Genomic DNA, 8486 nt, shown 5'->3' with positions numbered 1-8486 from the left:
TATAATTATGTTGTAATTGTATTATATAAAATTGTATTTATTACTTGTATGTAAATTATATGAAATATGTATTCTTTTGTAAATTACACGAAAAATTACCCAAAGCACGTATAATGACAATATATAGAAATTAATTCAATTAACATATATGTATATATTTGTTTCTAAAGTATGTATTATAAAAATTTTTTTACGCACATAAATTTAACCGTGAGTATTTTTATATCAAAGAGTCGTTGATAAAATCGAGAGACTTTATGTATATTTTATATATATTTCAAATTTTACAAATTTTAAAAATATATATAATTCTTTGGTATTAAAAATATCGAATAAGAGTATAAAGATTCGATGTTAAATTAACGGTTAAATATTAGTTTCTCATTCACGAAATTTAATGATTGTCCTCGATATTGCAGAATCGCGAGTAAATTAGTACGAATTTTATGATTTATTTTCAATCAGTGATTGATGTATTTACAAATTCCGTATCGTAATAAAACATTCGTAAAATAAATTAATAAATTACACTGCGAAAACATCATATTTTTCCGCGTTTTTTCTTTTTGTTCTTGAACGCGATTGCTGTCCCTCTCGTTAGGTGAACGTTAATAAAGTTGTCTGGTTCGTACCGGCAAGTAGTCGTAACTATCTTTATCGTGGAGAATTATTTCTTGTTGGTTTTTGTAAGATCCATCCGCGACGTCTAGTTCGGTGCTTTGTTGAAAATAAGGGATTTTCGTTGCAGGATTGGAATTAATCCTAGGTTTTCCTGGCGATTCCTGAAAGTAATGGTTTCGGTAGTAACATAATGACGAGCGCCATACGTCTCTTTAAAGTCGAATTAAAAAATTGATTTAAACAGTATATATTTGTTTAGAAGAAAAATATATTTTCTTCTCTTCATTAAAAGTGTTCTTCTATCATTATTAGTATTAATATTAATATTGTTTTTACCAAAAAGAAAGACTTAACAGTAGATTAAATATGGATATAACTATTATGTATAGATTTATATTTTTTACTAATTTCTAATTGCTATCAGTTTGTCCGTTTTTGTTGACTTTTTTGATAAAAAAATTATGGTTACGAACAACTATATTTTAATAATTAACTATTAATTAATATAATTTTTATTTTTTTGTGAGAAACTATTTCTAGGTACTTGGGATATTAACATCAGTTTTTGTTTCTTTTAAGAAACTATTTGCAGATATTGGACATCCCGCCACTCTAGGATATCAGTCTTGGTTTAGTGCTTTTAAATACATGTACTATTCTATATATATAACAAAATACATGCGCAAATCAACATACTATTTCAAAAAACTTTTATATTTTTTTGAATATTATATTATATACGAAATTATATACATGAATATAACGTAAAATGTGCGGATATTTAAAATTCGAGACAAATCGAATGGGTACCCCGATATCAGAAAAAGATAGACAAATTAATTTATTTAAATGCTACAAAGAAATAATTTAGAATTAATTACTTGAAATTATGTCGATTTATTTTATCTCGCAAAGTATTTGAATTTTAAATTTTGCTGTTATCGGGTTTGGTCGTTCTCCACCTTTAGGATCGTTCTTCTCTCTGTCGGATATTAACCAGCGTGTCACCCGGCGGAGGGATGGCCTTGTTAAAATCGTTGGATATTCGATTATTCTCTATAAAACGTGGTATTAACGCGATTTTTTATAACGATATTTTAAGGTTTATAAGACCCATTTTATTCTGTTAAAACAGTCATCCGCGAGATAGAATATATATCTTATTGTTGATTAAATCGCGATTTATTTTATAATTTAATCGTTGATTTACATCGAAGCTCTGTCTATTTTTTTGCGACTTGAATTTTTTTTTGAAAGTTTGCGCAAAATGCACCAATAGTGCACAAGTACTTTCTTCTACAATGAAAGACGATTAATAACTTTATTAATGACTCTTTTGGTCGTGATTCTTTACATTATATAAAACTTATCAAGCTTTGTAATTGTATGTCGATTATTAATAATAAATATCGCGTAATTAATCGTCGCTAAAAAGCCTCTAGTTTAACAATTTCTAGTACATTTTTCATTATACGCATATTTTGGACATTTTCGTGTAATTCTATGTAATAAATTATTTTGTATTGAATTTTGTATTAAAAATAAAATAATTCCTAACCCCTAAGAAATAAAAAAGAGGAAAAAGCCTATCCTCACCTGAGAAATGAAAAAGAGGAAAAAGCCTATCCTCACACATTTTTCCTCCTCGATGGTATCTCCACCTTAACGAAGGCATTTGCCGGGTGAGGAGGTTTGCGTACTCTAATGAACCTGAGAGCTATGCCGGCGGTAACGTATAGCGTTTTCGAGTAAAACAAGTTTGATCGCTCTGAAACCGATTAATGAATAAAACTCATAAACTCTGTCTTAGATTTTAGGAGTACTTGGGTTATTAGATTAATCAATGAATAATATTTCGAGTAAGCGTTTGATTGATTAATCGGGGCAAAGAATATCTTGTACTTTAAAGACAAAATAGCGTCAAAAACGGAGAATGTACTTTATATTATTTATTTTAATCAGATTCTCTCAAAGCCTATTTTTGATCAAACATATTCATCGTAAATTGGGTTTAATCGCTCTCAAAGCGGTTAAACTTTGCTTCACTCAAAAACGCTAATAAGTTATTGGTAGGGTCATCCATGCCGGACAGGTCGAAGGGGAAGAGTCAGACTAAGAGAGATACTGTAGTTATATTTTTTATATTAATATTTTTAAATGAAATGATAGTGAAAAAGATAATAATAGAGAAAAGGGAGCTTTAGCCGTTTTTGAAATTATTGTCGTATAAATACATATCTAAATTTCCCAAGAAAAGTATTATTTTCGCATTTTCGGTCTTTTAATTATTATTCTGAGTAGAATTCCACAAGATAGAAAAAACACTCTTAACATTTTATACATTAAAAAAACAATATTGCACAAGATATCGCGATTTTTTGACATTTAATGCTATCAACAATTAAAACAACATAAAAAACAATAGAACACGGTTAAAACTATAGGGAAATATAATTAATTATGCTTGTATATAAATTTATCTATAATAGCTTTTAATGTGCATCGGTGTGCACTAATGCATCCAGCTTGAACTCATAAATTAAAAAATTAAATGAATAATATAATCATAAAAAAATTAATAATGAAAAGTTATATGAATTAGAAACATGATTTGATAATGCTTAAAATGCTTAATACTTTTGTTTCAAGAATAAGAAAAAAGTGAAAGCAATTTATTGTAAATATCTTCTATACGTTATATTTAAAAATTAGGAAAAATATTAGTAAGAAAATTAATTTAAGAAAATTAATTTTATTTTACATTAATTTATTATCACTATAGTATATATTAGAATGACAAAACATCACGCGCAGCTAATAAAATATTAATAAATCCATAATATTTTTCGGCATTCTTGATCCACAATTATTTAGCACGGACATGCACCAACCGATCGTTTTACCGTAGCACCGAAAAGTGAATCTGGCCATGTAGTTTCGCCGGTTTTAAAATGGATCTAATTGACATTATTGTACGAGCTAGAAAAAGCGTCTTTCGAAAAACGGCGGCGTGGCCTCTCTCAAGCTTCTCATCTCTGATATTATTATATAATTTAAATAATTTATAAATATTATGTAAAGGTTCAAAGCTCGGCTAAGTGGATTGAGTCTGTACTAATTGTAAGCTTTTCCGCTAACAATAAAAGAGAGTTTAAAATTTAAATCTTCGCTAAGGTTCGAATCTCAGCTAAGTAGATTTGAGGTTTGAGTCTTTACTAAATAAGGTTTGAATCTCCGCCAAGTAAGGTTTGAATCTCCGCCAAGTAAGGTTTGAATCTCCGCCAAGTAAGGTTTGAATCTCCGCCAAGTAAGGTTTGAATCTCCGCCAAGTAAGGTTTGAATCTCCGCCAAGTAAGGTTTGAATCTCCGCCAAGTAAGGTTTGAATCTCCGCCAAGTAAGGTTTGAATCTCCGCCAAGTAAGGTTTGAATCTCCGCCAAGTAAGGTTTGAATCTCCGCCAAGTAAGGTTTGAATCTCCGCCAAGTAAGGTTTGAATCTCCGCTAAGTAGTTTCGAGATTCGAGTCTCTCCTAAATGAGGTTTGAATCTCCACTAAGCGGATTTGAGTGTCGGTTAAATAGAGATCTCCACTAAACAGGTTCGAATCTTATCTTTATATCTTTATATACATATATAGTATAATCTGTGTTTTTGTAGATATTTAGATATATAATAAGTAATCTATGAAACGTGAAATTTGATTAAATATTTCTCTTTACGTTTAGTTTTTTATTCACGTGCTTAGAAGTGTCCAAGAAAAGAAAAAAATTAGAAAGTATAGTCACATTTAAAAATTTTTATTTTGAGATTACAGTAAAAAATTGATACGTACTTTTTTTTATATTTGTCACTGTTGAGATGCAGATGTTTAAATGATTTAAAGAGCTCTTTTTTAATCTTCTAGCAGTAAGCGTACGTAAATGTAATTTCCGTACAATAAAATTTTCTTTATTTGTAGGTATATAGGTATAAAAAGATATTCGGATGAGTTTTTTAAATACCATTGTATTTCTCTTCTGCCGCGGCGAATGTGTGTACAGAAAATTACTATGCGAATTATCTAAGCGAGGATTCATAGTTATCACGTTTTGTACAATATGTATAATAATACAATAATGATGATAATAATAATAAGTAGAAGAATAATCAATTTATCGACAAGATGTGATTGGTGAAGAATGACAATAGTAATGCTTTGATGAACGATGACGAATGACGACCAATGACTATAATTAATATTAAACGGTTGAATTCTCTTTCTCTCCTGCATGCATACATACATTCTTTTTCTGTCTGTCTCTCTTTATCTCTTCTTTACTAGTTCCACCTCTTTGGCTTGTGTACATTCTTTTTACGTGTGACTGTTTGTATATAATACAGTATAAATTATTAATGTTATTATTTATTACTAAAATCATTTGTGTATTCACGTTATTACTCTTATGATTCTTTGGACTTTGTCGTTATCGGATATCTTAGAGTCTCATTACAGAACAGAAATTGCGCAGACGCTATTTACGCGCGAACACATTTACATAAAATTAGTCGCAGAGTTTTACATTTAATCGTGTTTGCTATTTGAGTGCAAACTTTTAACGATTAATTAAACAATTAATTCACTAATTTAATTTTACACACTCGCGTTCTCTTGGCTCACAGATAATTTTACCTCAGTTATTATATTTCTCAATCATTAGAGCCGCACACAGAAAATTGCTAAACCGATGATAACTTACTCGTTAACGCAATTGTTTCTATTAAAGTAGTAGTAAGTGCTTTATACGTTGCACAGGATTAATTAGAAAGTTTCGCATTCGTAGAATATTAAAGAGAATATCCAGATTCATACGAAATGAATGAGTGCTTCTCACTTGTATCTACGCGAGATTATTTTTCGACTTCTGCATTCTTTTTTTCCAAATTTTCACAGACGCAACGTTCGACTCTTGCAACACGTATTTTAACAACAATTTTACTTCGTATATAAGTTATTAGTAACCATTTAACTCTTCAACTTGCTCAAAATTTTAACATATTATTTTTCATTTAAATTCTTTCAAAATTCCACAGCGATGCAAATTAATATCATAATTTGAAAACAATAGTCAATAATTGATAAACATTTACCTGAAATTTAATCTGCAGAAAAAAGTAATTTATAAATATAAATGAGTATTCACATATTAAATTTTTTTTTTTCACCAATACTGGATATTGATTTGCGTAAAAAATGTTATATATTTAAAAATTAGGAAAAATATTAGTAAGAAAATTAATTTAAGAAAATTAATTTTATTTTACATTAATTTATTATCACTATAGTATATATTAGAATGACAAAACATCACGCGCAGCTAATAAAATATTAATAAATCCATAATATTTTTCGGCATTCTTGATCCACAATTATTTAGCACGGACATGCACCAACCGATCGTTTTACCGTAGCACCGAAAAGTGAATCTGGCCATGTAGTTTCGCCGGTTTTAAAATGGATCTAATTGACATTATTGTACGAGCTAGAAAAAGCGTCTTTCGAAAAACGGCGGCGTGGCCTCTCTCAAGCTTCTCATCTCTGATATTATTATATAATTTAAATAATTTATAAATATTATGTAAAGGTTCAAAGCTCGGCTAAGTGGATTGAGTCTGTACTAATTGTAAGCTTTTCCGCTAACAATAAAAGAGAGTTTAAAATTTAAATCTTCGCTAAGGTTTGAATCTCAGCTAAGTAGATTTGAGGTTTGAGTCTTTACTAAATAAGGTTTGAATCTCCGCCAAGTAAGGTTTGAATCTCCGCCAAGTAAGGTTTGAATCTCCGCCAAGTAAGGTTTGAATCTCCGCTAAGTAGTTTCGAGATTCGAGTCTCTCCTAAATGAGGTTTGAATCTCCACTAAGCGGATTTGAGTGTCGGTTAAATAGAGATCTCCACTAAACAGGTTCGAATCTTATCTTTATATCTTTATATACATATATAGTATAATCTGTGTTTTTGTAGATATTTAGATATATAATAAGTAATCTATGAAACGTGAAATTTGATTAAATATTTCTCTTTACGTTTAGTTTTTTATTCACGTGCTTAGAAGTGTCCAAGAAAAGAAAAAAATTAGAAAGTATAGTCACATTTAAAAATTTTTATTTTGAGATTACAGTAAAAAATTGATACGTACTTTTTTTTATATTTGTCACTGTTGAGATGCAGATGTTTAAATGATTTAAAGAGCTCTTTTTTAATCTTCTAGCAGTAAGCGTACGTAAATGTAATTTCCGTACAATAAAATTTTCTTTATTTGTAGGTATATAGGTATAAAAAGATATTCGGATGAGTTTTTTAAATACCATTGTATTTCTCTTCTGCCGCGGCGAATGTGTGTACAGAAAATTACTATGCGAATTATCTAAGCGAGGATTCATAGTTATCACGTTTTGTACAATATGTATAATAATACAATAATGATGATAATAATAATAAGTAGAAGAATAATCAATTTATCGACAAGATGTGATTGGTGAAGAATGACAATAGTAATGCTTTGATGAACGATGACGAATGACGACCAATGACTATAATTAATATTAAACGGTTGAATTCTCTTTCTCTCCTGCATGCATACATACATTCTTTTTCTGTCTGTCTCTCTTTATCTCTTCTTTACTAGTTCCACCTCTTTGGCTTGTGTACATTCTTTTTACGTGTGACTGTTTGTATATAATACAGTATAAATTATTAATGTTATTATTTATTACTAAAATCATTTGTGTATTCACGTTATTACTCTTATGATTCTTTGGACTTTGTCGTTATCGGATATCTTAGAGTCTCATTACAGAACAGAAATTGCGCAGACGCTATTTACGCGCGAACACATTTACATAAAATTAGTCGCAGAGTTTTACATTTAATCGTGTTTGCTATTTGAGTGCAAACTTTTAACGATTAATTAAACAATTAATTCACTAATTTAATTTTACACACTCGCGTTCTCTTGGCTCACAGATAATTTTACCTCAGTTATTATATTTCTCAATCATTAGAGCCGCACACAGAAAATTGCTAAACCGATGATAACTTACTCGTTAACGCAATTGTTTCTATTAAAGTAGTAGTAAGTGCTTTATACGTTGCACAGGATTAATTAGAAAGTTTCGCATTCGTAGAATATTAAAGAGAATATCCAGATTCATACGAAATGAATGAGTGCTTCTCACTTGTATCTACGCGAGATTATTTTTCGACTTCTGCATTCTTTTTTTCCAAATTTTCACAGACGCAACGTTCGACTCTTGCAACACGTATTTTAACAACAATTTTACTTCGTATATAAGTTATTAGTAACCATTTAACTCTTCAACTTGCTCAAAATTTTAACATATTATTTTTCATTTAAATTCTTTCAAAATTCCACAGCGATGCAAATTAATATCATAATTTGAAAACAATAGTCAATAATTGATAAACATTTACCTGAAATTTAATCTGCAGAAAAAAGTAATTTATAAATATAAATGAGTATTCACATATTAAATTTTTTTTTTTCACCAATACTGGATATTGATTTGCGTAAAAAAAATATTTAAATGTAATACACACACAAGCTGTATTATTCTTTCACCAAAAATTTAATATTTTGCGTGCTGTTTACAAGTTAATATAAGTTTAGTACTAATAATATGCGATTGTGGATTAATGGCAAAATATTTCAGAAAACATTTCGGGCGAATGCCGGTCTCGTTGAAAGTGTCGACCGTCACAGGTGTTGCCGGGGTCGCAGATGCGTCTGTGATGCAGCAGTGCGCCTTTGCTGCATTAAGCGGGCTAATTAAAAAACAAAACGAAATGATGAACGGACAGACAACCGGGAG

This window comes from Formica exsecta, unplaced genomic scaffold, assembly GCF_003651465.1.
Source record: "Formica exsecta isolate Colony F162 unplaced genomic scaffold, ASM365146v1 scaffold105, whole genome shotgun sequence".
NCBI classification, from domain to species: Eukaryota; Metazoa; Arthropoda; class Insecta; order Hymenoptera; family Formicidae; genus Formica; species Formica exsecta.
This window is presented reverse-complemented; position numbering follows the sequence as displayed.